Genomic DNA, 19921 nt, shown 5'->3' with positions numbered 1-19921 from the left:
GTAGTGGCTGACCTGGGCCTCAGCAGGGGTTTTCTGATTGACTTCAACATTCTTTCTACTATACCATGTTGCAACTCCTGAGAACCAGAAGCATATAGTTGAAAGAAAGAATATATATTCGTGAAAAACATTGATATGCATTTTCTCAATTGTTATAACTTAGGGGACATGAAGATCTGTGAGGGCAACGAGATGTAGAGAAATCCTGAGTGAGATACAAACAAGGTAAAAAAGAAGAGGAAGTCAGGGTTAAGAGAGACCTGAGAAAAAGGGTTTGAAAACAAGAGAAAGAAAATCTCATAAAAGGTAAGATCTTTTTCCCTTTGACCTTAAAGCTTTTTAGGCTTCTCTTAAATCTGTATAGAGTTAGATTACTATTCCCATCATGAGTTTACTAGTATCTGTTTCTAGGGGTCTACCAACCTTTTAAAATTTGTTTACTTTCACCTTTTTTTATCCCATATTGTTGAAACTGTAGGCCATGTCCTATACCCTAAGTTCTAAGAATATGAACTCGTAAGAAAGTCGGCCTTGTAAGGTGACATTAAAAACTAAGCTCAACAGTTATTCAGTCAGACATGGTGTTCTGTTAATTTTAGCTTTCCTTTTCTATGTATATCTCACATGGTTAGATAATTAAATATTTAAAGTAGTCTCTTATGGGCTATTTAGCTGAAGACAGGACTAGTGAAAACAATGGTCTTTCAGTATTTCATTTTAATTCTGAAACAGACATTGGCCCTCCAATGTCATTAAGTGGTCTCCCTAATTTCTTTTCCTCCTGTATTTAAAGACATTGTTATTGATTTTAGTTTCCTGTAATATGTCTTCATTTTTTTTAGCTACCTTAATTACTTCATTATACTTGCATTATCCTAAGAACTTTTATGGAGGTTATCTTTCCATTTTTTGAATAATCAGTAATATTTGGTTGGTGGGGAAGGAGTAGTAAGGAAAACACACCTAGCCCAAATTAAACATTTTCTGAGATTTGCTTTAAAAGATGTGTTTTTAGCTGCCATCAGCAACTCTAAATAGCAACCTTTTAGAGTTTATTTTAAAGCAATGCCTGTATTTTTACAGTAATACCATGGGTCGAGTTTCTTTGATTTTCTCACTTTTGCTGGGACACTACATATATATATATATAGTATGTGTGTGTGTGTGTGGTCCTTTTATGTAATGATTTTCAAACAATTTATTTTCAAGCGTTTGGAAAACTAGGATAAGGTAAGAATTGAGTTACAAGCAGATTTTGGTCTTAATGGACTAGTTAATGATAATTGGTACACTCTTAGATGTGATGAAGTTTTAAGGATCTGTTATTCTTTTAAAGAGTCATTTGTAGGGGACCTGGGTGGCTTAGGCAGTTGGGTGGCCAACTCTTGGTTTCAGCTCAGGTCATGATCTCGAGGTCATGGAATCCAGCCCCACATTGGGGTTTACACACAGTTGGAGTCTACTTGTCCCTCTCTCTCCCCCTCTGCCCCTCCCCCCTCAAATAAATAAATAAAGTCTTAAAAAAAAAAGTCACTTGCAGGGCGCCTGGATGGCTCAGTTGGTTAAGCATCTGCGTCTTGATCTCAGGATCATGAGATCAAGCCCAATGACAGGCTTCATGCTGCACGTGGAGTCTGCTTAAGATCCTCTCTCTCTCTCTCTCTCTCTCTCTCTGGGCTGGGTGGTTCAGTCAGTTAAGTGTCTGCCTTCTGCTCAAGTCATGATCCCAAGGTCCTGGGATTGAGTCCTGCGTTGGGCTCCATGTTCAACTGGGAGTCTGCTTCTCCCTCGAAGCAACCCCACACCCCATCCCCCCTGCTCATGTTCTCTTTCTCATAAAAAAAAAAAAAGGCACTTGCTATTGTTAAAGCCATAAATAGGAATCTCCAACACTCAACAACACTCATCTCCCATGGAAAAATGTTTCTCTTAAGTCATTTGAGAAAAGGCAATTAAAAAGTGCAGAAAGATAGACCTCTTTAAACCATTAAAAATGTATACTTAGATGTTTCTGAGAGGGAGAGTCTGAATCTCTCTTACCAGTTACCAGTTTTTACCCTAGACAAATTATTTAACATCTATGAGATAGTGTTCGCATCAAAGAAACTCAGAATTTCTTCTTTGACTCTATTGCAAGTTTACTGGACAGATAGAGTTATGTATAGGAAAACACTTCACAGCTGCAAAGTACTGTACAAGTTTATTGGAATAAACATTAATGGTTGCCCAGAGAGAGAAGGAACTTCATTCAAGAATTAAGTAATTGGCTTCTTGCTAGCTGTCAGTGCTCTTTATAACTAAGATTCAATAGTTTTAGCAGGAGGAGAGGCCACAGATACTTTTGGAAAATTTTTTGTGTTTAGGCGAAATTGTCAAAGATGTGATTCAGCATGATAACTATAAAGGGTTCCAGTTTCTTGTGCTTCATTGGATAACAATTTATAATCAGCAGGCAAAAAATTCACAGGCTTGGAGAAGGGGAACTGTTAATTCTCATTCTTGAAGCTTGTCATCTTCAAAAGTAAGGAAGAATGTCAGTTACCATGATGCTTTAGGTATGGCTACTTGTTTTCAGCTTATGGTTTCATTTAAAATTTTCTTTAGTTTATCTGATCAAAATTAAATGGAGCCAGTTTCTATAACTTAAGTGTTACTGAGAATTCTCAAAAAAGGAAACACAGTGGAGAGAGACATGGCAAAAGATGCAAGCTTACTACTAATAATAAACCACTTCATCTCAACCCTCCTCATTGGAAGGTGACAGTACCAGTAAAAGTGATAGAGTCAGATAGCATTTTCTTCTTGGCTTGGCAGAACATGAGTCTTAATTAAGGATTTAGTGGAGAGACAGGGGAATGCTAGGAGGCAAAGAGAAATTCCTGGACAGATCCAGACATTTTCTTTGCTCCTCTCCCCCCCCCCTTTTTTTGCCCTTTTTGACATCTATAACTAAACAAAACTGTCCAAAAGGAGTACATGAATATATGTACATTAAAATCAGCCCCNNNTCCCTACACCAAGACCTTCTTTACCTCAAATAAGTAATTGCTGTTAATGCTGTTTGTGTTGGATTGCATTTGGGTAAAGCATACCTACAAATTACTTGTATAATGGAGATCATGCTTACTATAAAATAGGGATTATGTGAGTCTTCAGCCGTTTTTGTTTTTGTTTTGTTTTTCATGATTGGCCTCACAGCCTATCAGTCTAAATGAATCTATTTCATTCTAAATTGAGATGGCAAACGTTTTCTTTAAAGATCAGATAATATATGTAAATATTTCAGATTTGGCGGCAATGTAGTCTTTGTAGCAGTTACTATACTGCCATTGTATAGCACAAAAGCAGCCATAGACAACTTACAGATTCATAAGCATGGTTGTGTTTCAATAAAGCTTTATTTGCAAAAACAATCCAAGTTTGGCCCATGGGTTGCAGTTGGCCAAGCTGTTCTAAATTATTACATAGTATTTCCGCATAAAAACCGTCATACTTTAACTATTTCTCTAGTTAATTATGTCCAGGTTTTCACTATTAAACACTACTGTTATGAATATCCTTATACAAATAATCCTGTTAGTGTATGAGTACTTCTGTAGGAAGTGAAATTGACAGGTCAAAGATGTGTGTATTTAAATGTAACTATAGCTTCTAAATTCTCCAAAGGCCTTTACCAGCATATACTCCCTAAAACCATATGAAAATGGACTTCTTAACACCTGCCAACCCTATTATTTTTAAAAAATTTTTACCAGTATTATGTGCAAAAATACTATTTCTTGGTTTTTACTTACAACTGCTTAATAATTCGCTGGTAAGGGACCCCTGGGTGGCTCAGTCAGTTAAGCATCTGGCTTTGGCTCAGGACATGATCCCATGAGTCTGGGATCAAGTCCCGTGTTGGGCTCCTTGCTCAGCGGGGAGCCTGATTCTCACTCCGCCTGCTGCTCCCCCCTGCTTGTGCTCTCTCTCTCTCTCTCTCTCTGACAAATAATATCTTAAAAAATAATAATAATTCACTGGTAAGGCTTGAGAGAACTAATAATACCCCTTTACCTTCCCACCTGATTTAGAATAAACTAAAAGACAGATGTAGGAATGAAAATATAGAGTATCACCTGTGCTATTGATAAAGCCGTTGGACAACTTGGCCTGTATCTGTGATAAAAATAGTTCTCCAAATACTATATCCTAGAATTAATCTTCCCCACTTTTATCACAGGCAATGTTAGAAAATAACAGACCTGCCATTAGCAGTCTCTCCTCGGAAAACATCATGAAGAAACAGAATTTGTGATTCATAAGACAGTCATATCCCAAAAGGAAAGAGAGAAAGTGGCTGAACGACACATGACCCATTCCCTTTCCCAAACTTCCCAGCTAGATGGGTACTGGGGAAGGGAGGAAGACAGATCAGGAGTGCCACTGTTAGGTGGTCCTTCCACCAGGAGATATGAGTAGGAAGTCAGTGTCTTCCCCCAACACTCCAGCTCCAGCCTTAGGGAGGCTGACCATCTCTCCAATGAGTTAGATAGCCATTTAGTTTGTGAACTGCTTATTCTTATCCCTTGCCCATTTCTAAAAGCTGATTTGTTCACATTTTTCTACAGCTTTGTAGGAGTGCTCCACTCTTATTAAAGATATTAGTCTTTGGTTATGTGTTGAAATTACTGTATTTATTAAAATCTAAAATGCCATTGCTTATGAGACACCATTATTTTATATACTCCTAAAGGGAGGGAGGTTAAAAAAAAACTGTTAAGTAACTTAGAATTTATATTAATTGAAATAACTTGCTTAGACTTTTTTTGGTATATATACTAAAAGGGAAAATATAAACAAAATAGATTGGCTAAGTTATTAACGAAATGTTTTATATTCAGAGTTCACCCACTCTCTTGTCAGTTTTTCTGTTCAGAGCCCTTGCCATCCATGGTTTTCCACACTATATATCATCCTCTGTGTCGTCAAATACATTGGTGCAGCCATATTTCTCAGAGCCATATTTCTTCATTACTGTCTTTGAATTTTTTTTCAAGCCATACCACCAATTCTGTAAGTTTTGATGCTGGTACTTTCTTGAGCTTATCAGTAGATGTAATAAAGTTTCAGATAAAAACAAGACACAAAGAAAAACAGGACTCACATTTTCCTCCTGAAATGGTTCTTGAATAGTGTGTTGAGTGAAGTGTTAAGGGGTTGCATCTTTCCAATAATAATGTGAATAACAACGAAATTGGAACGTGTGCAGGCAATGTCTCCACTTCACAACTACTGCCTGGCAGACAGCAAATGTAAGAAACCACTGATTGTATGACAAATGATGACTTGAGATATGTTAAAATTCGAAGAAATGTTTGTTATAATTGATGATTTAGAGTGCTTTTTTCCTGTGTGTCATGAGTCTTTTTTTTTTCCATTTCATGTTTTGTGGTAAAATATATGCAACAAAATTCGTCATTTCACTATTTTTTTTTTTGGATTTTGATTTTTTTTTAGGATTATATTTATTTATTTGAGAGAGAGCATGAGGGGGAAGGGTGGGGCAGAAAGAGAAGCTTTACCAACTGAGCCACCCATGCACCCTCATTTCACTATTTTTAAGTGCACAATTCAGTGGTATTAATTACATTCATAATGTTGTGCAAATATCACGACCATCATTTCCAAAATGTTTCATCACCCCAAACAAAACTCTACCCATTAAGTAATAACTCTCCATTTCCTCTTTCCTCAGGCCTGGTAATTTCTAATCTATGAGAAGCATTTTTAAATTTCTCATTTGATCCTAATTTTCTTCTTGTGATGCATACTTTTCTCAAGTACAGATTTTTCAGTTTTGATTTTGAGAAAATGATTTGTTCACCCTTAACTGAATTCATAAAACTAAATTCTAAATTATAAGTATGCTGTTAACATTTCTAAAATCTAGAGGAATCTTGGCAATCATGGGGAAAAATGTTAACTTCTCTAGATCTTTAGCAATGCTTTTGTTATTCTGACAGGCTGTCCAGGCTGTCAAAAACATATCTAGGTAATTTGGTCCCTGAAGAGGCATTTATTTATGTCATACCTTTGCATGAAGAAAACTTTAAAAAAAAAACAGTTCAATAGTTTGGATCCCACTTGAAATTCCCAGTAATTCTTTCTCCATAAGAGTTTTTACTAACTAGCATTAAACTGTTTTAACTAAGAAACATTTACTTACTGCATTTTTTGTGCATTCTCTAGGGATAAAAAGTGATTTTTTTTTTTTAAACTATGAATTCAAGCCATGAGTTTTATTTACCCTTCATGTATGGTTTTAATAAAAATTCTAAATCTAGGTATTGACCACTGTTAAAAGTATCCATATCTGTTTTGTTTTTCCTTTTAAGATACTCTTAAGTCACATGTTAGGAAATGACCCATCAGATGAGATTAGCTTTTGAGTTTACATGCCATCTCTGGTTATATTTAGTGCGTCTGGTGAAAAAAATTTATGGGTCTGCAGATCTTTCAACTTTGTTCGTTTTTGGCAAGATTTTTCAGTGTGTGTGATATCTGTTTCCTTTTGGCAAGTTTCTGACAACTTGATGCTTTAAAAAATATATGTCTGTGATGTGATCTTCAATACTTGCCTTGCACCATTTTATTTTCTGACACTAAAAAGTTAGTTTGTACCAGGCCTTGAGCTGAACAAAATATATGCTCATCCGTGTTGCCACACTTTGAGAGGTTGTCCTTTCTTTGGAGGGCATTTCTATTTGTGGATGAATGTACCTGGAGTTATATAAATGAGATACTAGATAAAGAAGAAGAGTTGTGGCCACAGGAATTTATCCTTCATCTATTCGCCTCTTGTCTCCAACAAGACCAAGAAGAAATGCTCTAACAGTTTTTAGACTGTTCCCAAATCAGAGACTATTGAAAAATCATTCTTAAAGGAGGGTAAAAGCCTACTCTGAAAAAATGAGATACATTCATTAATTTTTTTCTGTTTTTGACTGAAGTCTTTAGGAAAGCAACTTTATTTTTACCACTTTAAAGAGAGTTAAAATTACATCACTTTGGGCTGTTTATCACAGTTAATCATTCTTCCATTAGTTTATTATAAGTTAAAAGTTTGGGAAAATTCTGGGTTTCCCCATTATTCCTCTGAGCAGCTGCCTTGTAAATAAATGTCATGCCTGGTCAGTAGAGGGGTTGGCTGAAGGAAAGAGGACATTTAGGACATTTCTTCGATCTCTACTCAGAAACAAAAAATTCCAGTTGTGTGCTTTACACTGCAAGATGCAAGGGGGCGGTCCTTGACAAGTCTCCAATGTGATTTCCATATGGACTCCAGGGTCTTAAAAGAACTCTTTCTAATCTTCTGTCTTACAATGTTTCAGATTTAAATTCCATCTGCACCTATCTTTTAGTTCCTTTGCTGCCACTCTAGAGCTGAGTCACCATGAATAATCTCTCTTCATCTTTGAGGCTGGGTCAAGCCTAGAGAAGAATAACATGAGAACATACCTCATCCTTAAGGTTGAATTTGCTCTGTGGATTTCGGAATAGATGTTCTTTGCTGAGAGCCACTACAATGTCTACCTAAATGTCTTCATCTTAGACAATGGTGCGACAAGGTCAGGATGGCTGCAACCTCAAGGCAAAGGCTGTGTTTACTTCTGTTAAACATGATTTGCCAGAGAAGATTTAAATGCTGCTATTTTGCTATGATAAAACTAGTGGTTCCTATGGATAGATTTAAAGATATACATTCTCAGAGTATATTTAAGTGTTTTAAGGGTATTTTATCCAATTCTTTAAAAAGATTCAGTTTGCTAAATAATTCAGAGTATAAAATTTTAAGATCGAGAGAATTTACTAAGTTTTAGAGAAAGGAGATATGATTTAGATGCCAGGATACTTCATGACTGAGGCCTCTCTTTACCACTAGTGGGCTGAATAATCATGGGAAAATCACTTTGTTTATTTGGTTTTCAACATTCTCTCCTTTAAAGGAAGTAGGATGAAATTATTCCTAGGGACATTTTCAGCTGCAGCTTCCTATAGTTTCAAGTTGATACAAATTTATTGGGGTTTTAGGAATACACTTAAACACCATATTTTAAGAATTCTCAAAAATTGATGTTCTAAAACAATAACTATATTCTAAAATAACAAATACTATGCCATTGAATAAGTCATAATGAACAAATTATTGAAGAGTTGTTAAATATTTTTAAATATTCTTTCAATAAATATCTGTACCTTTAAGGAACTGGACGTCTGTCAGCACGATAGGAGGTGAACATTTATAACTGTAGTGTGAAGCAAGATGACTTGTATTAAAAGCTTACTGGAAGATTAGATATGTTCTGTAAGCTGTGGTGGGTCATAGCACACTTTGTGTGAGAAACATGTTGATGCAGACAGTAAGACCAAGGGATAAAGTTTTCTTAGACCTATTTTTCCTTACTTTTCCTGTAAGGGATTTTAGTACCTAAATGAAATTTATTTGCTTCCATACACATATGTGTAGGTGTGTGGTGTGTTCTTTGTTGAGGGACGTGTGGTGTTGATGGAGATCAGTGTGGAGGATGACCACATTGCTAAGTAAGTGCCATTTTGTAGGATTTGGTAAACCCTTTTTATTTATAGGAACTGTTTTTAAAGCATTATAAAATTGTGTTTCCTTTGCACATTATTCTGCCTCTAAATAGCTATGCATTGTACTAGATCCTAAACTCACTAAGATTCTCATCAAATTTCTCTCAAATATTTGTAAGATAAAATTATTCTCACATTTGAAACAGAACATGAATGTTTTCCTCTGGAACAGATTCACTGAATATGACTATGCCCCTTCCTTGGCTTATTTTTCTCCATGGCACTTTTTATCCTCTATGTACTATGTATTTCAATTCATTTTTTTATTGCCACTGGCAAAAATGGCTGCCAGAAACTCGGCTCAGTGTGTCAGGGAGGCATTTGAAAGAGAATAGGGTAAATGACTAATGAGTGGGTCTAATATTTTGAAAATAGGCAATCCCATTTAGATATATCTGTATCTATATCTATACTAGATTACTAGATTATTCCATTACACACCCATTATGAACTTCAAACACCAAGTATGAGCATATCACATCTTTAATGTCTTTCTTTATGGACTTGAAATTGGAGTTTCCATGAGATATCACTTGTGTAAATGAGATTTATATTTTGAATTAAGAATATTTATTGGCATAATTAATTAAGTCAAATGTAGATGGATTGCTGAAATCATCTTAGAAATGGTAACTAAGGATCATTCTTTCATACTAAGATGGAAAGTGACTTAGAAGTTTGAATCTTTCCAACAATTGTTTGTTTTCAACAATTTTTTCTTCTGTTGAAATTGTTCCTTATAAGCAGGAATGATAATGGCTATCATAAAAAAGAGAATTTGTGTCCTCAGGAAACCTTGTCCTTACCAGGAACAGATTCTAACTTATTTTTTGTGAAATAGTTTCTAGTGCCTCTTTCCCTGCAAAGTTTTAGCATCTACTCCTGATTTTGCTTTCACTATGTATTTGTACATGAGATTAAAATTGACACAGCCTATAATACCTACCAAATATACTGAACTAAATTAACAAGTGGAAGGAAAATGTGACATTTCTTTTACACATTATTACTGATCAAAGAATAGAGTATGGGTATTTTGCTCCAATAGAACTCAGAAACTTTCAATGATATGAAGGCAATGTTATAAGAAGGCTTGTTAAAGTATTTATAGAGGGAAAAATAAGACTCTAATGTCAAAGTGAACATTAAGAAAAACACAAACATGACAGGATCAGGAAAATGAACACATTATATTATCAAAGGGCACAGCCAGCAGATGAAAAATATGATATAAAAAGCAGCTGGGCAATTTGAAGGCTAGATACTTCCAGTATTATATTTGGAAAAGAGCACAAGCCACTAGCATTTAAAAAATAGCAGACTGTCTCGTGAAACTTCTCTGCCATCAGGAAGAAAGTACATGGGAAAGCCGACCAAATGTGGTCATTCATCATTATATTAAATCACTGGGTACATAGCTCAGAACTGATGTTAAAGGGAAATATTTACACGGTAGAGGGAGAAGTGGAGAGAGTGCTATGATTAATACTCTTTGTAAGTAACAGAGACTAACTCAAGCTAGCAGATGTGAAATATATGATATGATATGATATGATATGATATGATATGATATGATATATGATATGATATATGTGTCTCATACTCCAACAACATGAATGTGGCCAGGCTTTAGGAAGGGAGTGAATCCAAGGACTGAAAAATGTCAGTTTTTCCCCATTTCTTTTCTCTGCTTCTTTCTCTAAGTGTGCTTTGAGCACAAGTCTAACTCCTGGCTGGGAAGACACACAAAGATCATTTCTACATAGACTTGAAAGATAAAGTTACTGTGGTGGATGGAGTGTTGGTCCTTAGCAGAAGGTTGGACCTGGGATGTGACTCTTCTGATAGAGATGGGAATCCTTAGGGCTTGCACTCAACATGGGAGGAGATTGGGGGTAGAACAGGTATGTCATAGTAACACAGGGCAGAAATTCAGTGTTCATAAGACCTGATGTCCAGGAGATAAAGGCTCCAGAAAAGGACTAGCGGCTTGGCTCAGGTCTTATAGGGCTTTACCTTGCCCTTCCTGCCATTTTAATTGGGAGAATGCTTTTATCTGACATCCTTGTGTGGCTTGCATTCCATCTTAGCCCAAATGTCACCACCCAGAGAGGTCTACCCTGACCATTCTATTTAAAGAAACCTCCACACCACATTTAAAGTACTCTTAAAATTACCTTGATTTGTCTCCTTTAAAGAGCTTATTTTTCTGATATTATCTTATTTCTATACTAATCTATTGTCTGTTCTCACTCTGCTTTTTGTGACATCATAGGCCTTTTCTGACTTGTTCTTCTTTGTGTCTCTATCATCTGGCCCAATGCCTAGCACGTAACAGGTGCACAATAAACACCTTGTTGGATAAATGACTAGGAGCATAGATTGCTACTATAGAATTGGAGCTAAGAGCAGTATGTGGCACTAGGAGCTAGGAGATTATATAGGACTTCGATGTTCTGGAGCAGAGGGAAGGTCTTTCTGGTCCTATCAGAGGCAGGATCTGCCTTCCCATGTCATTGGGGGCCTTAAAGTACTTGTTATACCTATGCTTCAGTAAGGTTGGAAAATCAAGACTTACCAGCTGGTTTGAGTCCAACCCTAGCACAGGACAGATGATTATGTGCTCAAAGTATAAAGGGGTCTGGGGCACATCAGACACCTCTACACTCTGTGAGGAAGTGTTCAGCCATCACTCACAGGTTATTCTTTCATGGCTATTTCCACTCTCTCAGATTCAACTGAAGACAAATAGAATTTTTGAGAAGGGAAGAAGGGACTGTAGCTATTTTCCAGACTGGGTTTCTAATAGAGATTTTTTATTTTTTGGTTAATGAAGCAAGAATTTATTTTAAATCATCTCTATACATTTGAAAGACTTGAATTAGATTTTATGGAAAAGTAGGATATCTACAGTAAAGCCTAAATATTAGTGTTAGGACCTCATAATTTTCTCATAAAGTTTACCAAGGTCTTTGGTTCTTTATAGGAATCAAACAATGTAATTTAAGCATATAGTTTTCTTTCCTTCCTCTTCCTTTTTGGCTGTCTTCCTGAGGAATGAATTTCATGAGGATCTAAGATATATGTCCACTTAAACAGGATGAGTTTCTCTGAAAAAGAAGTTGGGGTAATGTTTGGAAAAAGGCAGAGAAGCTGGTCGGTCACAAGCATTAACTTTTTCACTAGAACTTCAACTCCAATGGAAGATTTGGGTAACACCACATTAAAAATGTGTTGTAAGTTGGCCTTTATTATACCCTGAAAATCATTTTTTTTTTCTGCAATGGTTCTTTCTTTCTTTCTTTCTTTCTTTCTTTCTTTCTTTCTTTCTTTCTTTCTAAGATTTTATTTATTTATTTATTTAAGAGAGAGCAGGTGTGCAAGCAGGGGAGGAGCAGAGGAAAAGGGAGAGGGAGGGGGAAAGAATATCAAACAGACTGCACAGAGCACGGAGGGGCTCGATCTCAGGATCCCAAGATCATGACCTGAGCCAAAACCAAAAATTAGATGCTTAACTGACTGAGCCACCCAGGCACCCCAGCAATAGTCATATACTTAATTGTTATGCTCTAAGAACAAACTTGCTTTTGCACAGCCAGGAAACATTGCACCTCAATGTTGAGTTTCAGCAATCTCAGACTAAACAAATGAGTCTAACTTTAGTAAAACTTGTGGTTTTTCGCCATAGTTTCTTCTCCCTGTATTATGAATCTACTATTTATACTCTATTCTGGGGGAAATTAAAATTAAATAATGCAATTAAGAGTTACTTATTCTATTATAGAATCCAAGCCAGCATGGGGATGTGGCTTTGCTTTTTTCTGTGATGTTTGGCCAGAGTATAGTGATCATGTCTAAGGGGTTCTGTTTTCCACCTTGTTCTTTTCCTGGTCCTTTGGATAGAGCGAGGGAGCAGGCTTTGTTGGGCTTTTTATTGTCTGCATCCATTGGCATTTCTGGATCACTGGCTTCTTCAGCTCCAAGCCTGGGCTATATGAGACAAAAAGAAAACCCACAGAACCCACCACTTTGTTTTCCTCATGTCCCAAGTTCACTAGCCAGTCTGCCTTTTTCTGTCCATCCCTCAGAGTCTTCTTATGTTTGTTTTATATACAATGTTCAGAGTCTTTAGTTGTACTTCAAGGGAGAAATGTATTTTTCCCTAAAAGTACATTAGCTCTATTTTTTTAGTAGCAAAAGTCTGGACAGCTGATTGTTGACAAATTGCAAAGGTGATTCACTGGAGAAAGAAGAGTCTTTTCAACAAATGTTGCTGGAACAGTTAGAAATCACATGCAAAAAAATGGACTTGATTCATAACCATGCAATATAATAAAATTAACTTGAAATGGAGTTTTAAGTGTAAACCTTAAAACTATAAAACTTCTAGAAGAATGCATAGGAAAAAATCTTTGTGGTCTTAGGTTAAGGGAAGAGCTCATAGATACAATAGCCCCCCTTTATTTGTGGTTTTGCTTTCTGAGGTTTCGGTTACTCACTGTCAACCATGGTCCAGAAGCACATGTTCGTCCTTCTGATACATCGTCAGAAGGTCAATAGTAGCCTAACCCTAGATCACAAAACCCTAGATCACAATCTTTCACCTCACTTTATCTCATCATTTGGGCATTTTATTATCTCACATCATCACAACAAGAAAGGTAAATACAGCACAATAAGAGATTTTGAGAGGGAGACTGCATTCACATAAATTTGTTCTACTTTATTGTTGTTAATCTCTTACTGTACCTAATTTATATATTAAACTTTATCATAGATATATATGCAGAGGAAAAAACATGGCATATATAGGGTTCAATACTATCCTGGTTTCAGCCATCCACTGGGAGTCTTGGCACATATCTCTTCCAGATAAGGGAGGACTACTGTAAACCCAAAAGTGCAATCCATAAAAGAGCAGACTGATAATTTACACTTCACCAAATGCAAACATTTTTACTCTTCAAAAGTCACTGTCAAGAGAGTGAGAAGACAAGCCATAGACTCAGGGAAAATATTTGCACAGCACACATCTGATAAAGGACTTTACATCTAGAATATATAAAAGTTCTCAATACTTTCTAAGAAAACAAGCAACTCAATTTTAAAATGGGCAAAGGATTTGAAAAGACAATCCGCCAAGTAATAAAATCTAACCACACTGGGTCCTCATTCCTACCTGTTAACAGTTATCTGGAGTTGAATAGCAGTTGCCATCTTAGATTTGGCATGAATTTTCCAGTTTTCTTCAGTCCTTACTTGGTCCCTTCCTGGTCCTTGAAGGAATGTGAGTTACCTGATGGTTCTCTGTCCTAAGTTCAAAAGGAGATATAAAGTTATTTCTATTTGCCAGGCTACTTCAGTCAATGTCAAGTTTGTGTTTCACATTATTTAGGGTAGAGTCCGTTCTCTTCCCCTCCGTTCTCACCCTTCCCCCAGACTCAACTTTCACACGGGATCCCTCTTGGTTGCCCTGCATAGCTACACAGTCTCCACAGTGACTTTGAAATTATTGGTTTGAGGGCTTGATTCAATACTTCTTTTCCTATAAACCATTTTTATCTCTAGCAGTTATAATAACAAGAATGGTCTACAATAACATGACCTCTACAAGTAAAAATTTGTATTAAACATAATTCATCAGATTCAAATGGATTTGAAATCCTAAAATTGTACAGAAAATGGAATTTATCCTATGTGTCCTTGTTTTAACATGATTTTCTAGGCCCATGTTGGGCATTAAGCCCTCAGTGGAATTTATGATATGGAATTAATTGTTTTGCTCTCTGCAGACATCACACCCTTCACCTGCCACATGAGAGCACAGGATCTAAGGCCTCTGAGGATAAGGTTCTTGTGTTTGTTTGTACAGCCTCCTTCTCTTCCTTCATACGTTTACTCTAAAATATGCACCAAGGGTGGATGGTACATGAATATATAATTCCTGGAAAATAATTCCTCTTTGTCATTTTCATTTGGCATTAAGACTTTTTTTTCTATCGATTGAAGAACAGTGAAAACTAATCTAAAGTAATCTAATGTTCTTCAAATTGAATTTTTATAGTATCAGGATATATAAACTCTCTCATAAAATATTAACTGCTAGTCTATATTTCTAAAACATTTTCATTTTATTTAGAGAATTCTTTACGTCCCTGGGAAACTCCACTCAGAGGACAAGCCTGCAGTATATCTTTGTGACAAGGATTTGTTGGGGCTGGAAGTGACTGAAAATTGTTGGTTGGTTTGAAAACTTATGTCTACGGAAAAGCCTGTACATGGATGTCTATAGCAACTTTATTCATATTTGTCAAAACTTGGAAGTGACCAAGATGTCTTTCAGTAGGTGAACGGATAAATAGACTGTGCTACATCCAAGCAATGGAATATTATTTGGTCCTAAAAAGAAATGAGCTATCAAGCAATGAAAAGACATTGAGGAACCTAAAAAGCATATTGCTAAGTGGAAGAAGACAATACGAAAAGGCTACATATTATATGATTCCAGCTATCTGACATTCTGGAAAAGGCAAAACAATGGAGCCAGTAAAACAATCAGTGGTTGCCAGAAGTAGGACAGTGGCAGGGTTGAATAGGGAGAGCACAGAGGATTTTTAGGGCAGTGAAGCTATTCTGTATGATACCACAGTGGTGGGTACTTGTATAACACATATGTCTAAACGCATAGAGTGTACAATGCCAAGAGTGAATCGATTGCAACAAATATGCCACTCTGGTTGGGGGTACTCATGATGGGGGTGCAGAGGATATATGGGAATTCTGTACTCTGTTCAGCTTCTGCTCAGTTTTGCTATGAATCTAAAATTGCTCTAAAAATAAAGTTTATTGATTAAAAAAGAATGTTGGAGGGCATTTGGAGTTGAGAAGCCATTTGACACACTAGAAATAACATGGCCCTTGGGTCAGAAAACCATTATTTGAATCTTTACCAATCATTTTCCTGATAACTTTGTGAGATTTAACTTCTCTGGGCCTCGGTTTTCCCAGGAAGAATTTAAGTGAATAATATTTATGTTGCAGGATTGATATGAGGAGTAACTGAGTTACCTTCCTACTGGAGCCTAGGGATTTCTGCTTCATCCCAGTTGCAGAATGAGGCATGCACATTAGTGACATGCTCCCAGAGCCTGGAGGCCCTTAAAAGGCAATAGATGAACCTACACCCTTTTCAGAAGCAATATATAGGAGACAGAGGAAAGAGTGAATCCAACTAGTGTCAAGCATATTGTGTTTTAAAATTTTATCTTTGACTCTAGCAGTGAAAATGTGAGATCTCCTCAGATAAACTGATGCTGTTTTTAATATACCACACATACTGCCATCCCTGAAAAAGAATTTGAAATGATACTCAGAAAGTTTTTATTTATTGATGAATTTTAGGAATATTTATTTAGGAATATTATTATTATTATTATTATGAATTTTAGGAAATATTAGGAACTGGAATAATATTTCCAAAATAGAAGAAAGAAAAGTACATACACGAAAGAATTACTTGGAAGAAGTAGTCCCAGTATACTGGATCCTAGTCACTGATCTTACTGAGAAATTAAACTTGCAATTAGACATAAAAATAGAGAGCAGTGACAGGCGAAGTATCTGGAGAAATATGAAAAGAGAAAAATTAAGGCAATTGGAAGGAGTGGATAATCATAAGAATTGTCAAGTGGCTTCTTTAACATTTTCCCCTTTACCCCACACCAAAAATCCCTTCGTGGCCAGTGGCAGATCAACAAACTCTACCACGGCATCCGTTTCTTCCTTTTTCTCTTCTAACAGTTCCCCTCATTTTGTTGTTATTATATCCTTGTTCCCCCTCCAGCCTATGGGCTTCAGGTAAAAAATCTTTTTCCCAGTTTGAGAGATTAGTGTCATTGACTAAGATACTCCCCCTCCTTTGCCAGCAATTGCTTCAGAAATGGGCGTGTGAGGTATTAGTTTGTGCCAGTGAGACGTGAGGAAAGGTTTGCTGAGGGTTTCAAGCAAAGAAATTTCCTTGCTGTTAAAAAAGAGCCAATCAAAAGGGATAGTCTCTCTTTCTCTGGTCATCACGGAGATGCAGATAAAACGCTCAGAACGGCCACAGCTCTTTTTCCATTCTGCAGAAGCTAAGTTTAGGATGAAATTAATTCACAGTGGAAGACTCAGTGGAGGGAATTATAGAGAAAAAGAACTGGAGCTATTGGCTTGTTTCAAAAATATTATGCCTTCCCTGGAATTCTAGGTATATGAGACAATACATACCTTTATCTGAACTAGCTTAAATTAGATTTTTAGTTGCAGCTGAATGCAGCTAGTATCAGTCAACTAGTGTACTATTAAAAATGGTTATTTCTGATAGTTGGCTTTTATTAACACATGCATGAAAAAGTTAACAAAGATATGGTAAGACCTTTAGATCATGGCACAGGATAAAGAAAATCAGTAATTTGATACCATGGGAAAGAATACTAAAAATGCAGTTGACTTGCCTGTCCGAAGCTACCACCACTCATTTTTTGAATGATTAAGCTGTTACCTTAATGTCTTTTCAATTCACTCTTTTTTGACAGTTTGTGAATTGTTATGTGATCTCATACTTATCTGGGTTAGAGACTAAGCAGAAACACCATGAATAAGAGATGTTGATGTAAGAGAGTTGGAATAGACTCAATGGGACATAATCATTGTGGATAATGGGAGATGAGTAATATTGACAGTTATAACAAAGATGATGGCAGGGAATTTTTTATAAGTGGGTTTAATGCAACATTGAATCTAGATGCAATTACATTTTAAGACCAAATTTGGTAACAGGTAATTTTAAAAGGTTGGAATGTGTTATCAAACCGTGGAGATAGACTCACACTGATACTTTTCATGATATGAAAACAGTCTGCCTTGATCTTTCAACATACAAGTAATTTCCAACATAGAAGGGGACAGCACACATTCCCTCGATACCCTGAATTGACCCTCAGGTATTTTGAATTTTACTTGTCAACCTTCTTAATGGGAATAGGATTAGAATGTCATTGATGTAGAATATACGTAATAGGTCATTCATGATGAAAGTAAATGTGTATTTGTTGAATGAATGAATGAATGTAAGTTATTTTCACTTTCATTTCAATGACTACTTAAGCTATTGGCTGACATAAGGAATTCTACACCGTTAAGAGGCTGGATTGTACAAACTTCTCATGAAACTCTTCACCTTACTTTATTGTCAGATATCCCAAATCAAACCTCCTTCTCATCTGAAACTTTTCCCCATTATCCACTCTCTTTTCATTTGGGGGCATAACTTTCTCCTGGTTGCTAAGGGATGCAGCATTCACTTTCTTCCTTTCCATTCTCTCTCTTATTTAATTAGCCATGGAGTCCTGTTTACTCTTCTTTACAGTGTCTCTTGCTTCTTAGTCCCATGGCTACAAACCTCAACTGATTCATTGTTGTTATAGACATGTCACTTCTTTCCCAGATTTTATTTACCCCCAGTTCAAACCATACCACATACTTTTGCCAGATTTATCTGTCTAAAACACTGCTTTCATTGTGGCTTTCTTTGGCTTGAGAACTCACAGTAACTGTATACTGCTTAACGTTTCAAATCCAATTGAACTTGACTGTCATTCCAGGTCTTTTGCCATTGGTCTAATATTACTTATAAAAACTGTCTTTTAGGTCTCCTCAGACTATACTCTCTGCTGTAGATTGGTTTCTGGCTGTCCTAGGAGCATTTCCCAATGCCATGTCTTTGCTTAGATTGTCTCTGCCAGAGATGCCCGTGTTCAAATCCTTCTCCAACTCAATCCCTTCCCTTGTTTTCTTACCTTCACCCTCTCAATCCAAGTATCCATGCCATGCTTTCTTCCAGGTTCAGCTAAGTCCTATCTCTGTATGTATTTTTCACTACCTTATTTCAGTTATTCCTTTCTAAAGGAGAATTTGCCGGGTAAATTGCTTTAAGTTGTGTAAAGTTAAGCAACTTCATGTCAGTATTATGCAACTTTGAAGGGAGTGAGCTTTTGGAAACATCTCGACAGGACCCAAACAGTGAGGAGCACTGGGATCATGATCTTAGTCATAATGTAGGCTGGCGGTTATCTGCTAACTGTGTTCTTTCTTGTCATGGCTTCCCCGATAGGAATTTCGCTAATGGAAAATGATAATTAAATGTTGACTTAAAAAAAATTTTTTTCCCCTAGTGGTATTTCCTTTTTTCTTTTCTTTTTCTTTTTTCTTTTTTTTAGTTTTTATTTTAATCACCAAGTGCTCATCACAAGTGTATTCCTTAATCCCCCATCACCTGTTTCACTAATCTCCCACCCCACTCCCCTCTGGTAACCATCAGTTTGTTCTCTGTAGTTAACAATCTCTTTCTTGATTTGCCTCTCTCTCTTTTTCCTTTGCTCATTTGTTTTGTTTCTTAAGTTCCACATATGAGTGAAATCATATATTATTTGTCTTTCTCTGACTGACTTATTTCATGAGTATTATACTCTCTAGCTCCATCCATGTTGTTGCAAAGGGTGAGATTTCATTCTTCTTTATGGCTGAATAATATTCCACTGTACATATACATATGTATATGTGTAGTGGAATACACACTGTATACACACACCACATCTTTATCCATTCATCTATCAAAGGACACTTAGGTTGCCTCCATAATTTGGCTATTGTAAATCATGATGCTATAAACATAGGAGTGCCTGTATCCCTTTGAATTAGTGGTTTTGTAATCTTGAGTAAACACCCAGTAGGGTGATTACTAGATTGTAGGGTAGTTCTATTTTTAACTTTTTGAGGAACCTCGATATTGTTGTCCACAGTGGCTGTATCTGTTTGCATTCCCACCAACAGTGCAAGAGGGTTCCTTTTTCTCCACATCCTCACCAACACAGGTTGGTTCTTGTGTCATTGATTTTAGCCATTCTGACAGGTATGAGATGATATCTCATTGTAGTTTTGATTTGTATTTCCCTGATAAGTAATCTTGAGCATCTTTTCATGTGTCTGTTGGCCATCTGTATGTCTTCTTTGAAGAAATGTCTGTTCGTGTCTTCTGCCCAATTTTAATTGGATATTTGTTTGGGGGGTGTTGAGTTTTATGAGTCCCTTATATATTCTGGACACTAACCTTTTATTGGATATGTCATTTGCAAATACCTTCTCCTATTCTGTAGGTTGCTATTTAGTTTTGTTGATTGTTTCCTTTGCTGTGCAGAAACTTTTTATTTTGTTGTAGTTCCAATAGTTTATTTTTGCTTTTGTTTCC

The sequence above is a fragment of the Ursus maritimus genome, unplaced genomic scaffold (assembly GCF_017311325.1).
Source record: "Ursus maritimus isolate PB19 unplaced genomic scaffold, ASM1731132v1 scaffold_20, whole genome shotgun sequence".
Taxonomy (NCBI): domain Eukaryota; kingdom Metazoa; phylum Chordata; class Mammalia; order Carnivora; family Ursidae; genus Ursus; species Ursus maritimus.
The sequence above is the reverse complement of the archived record's forward strand: the minus strand, read 5'-3'. Positions refer to the sequence as shown.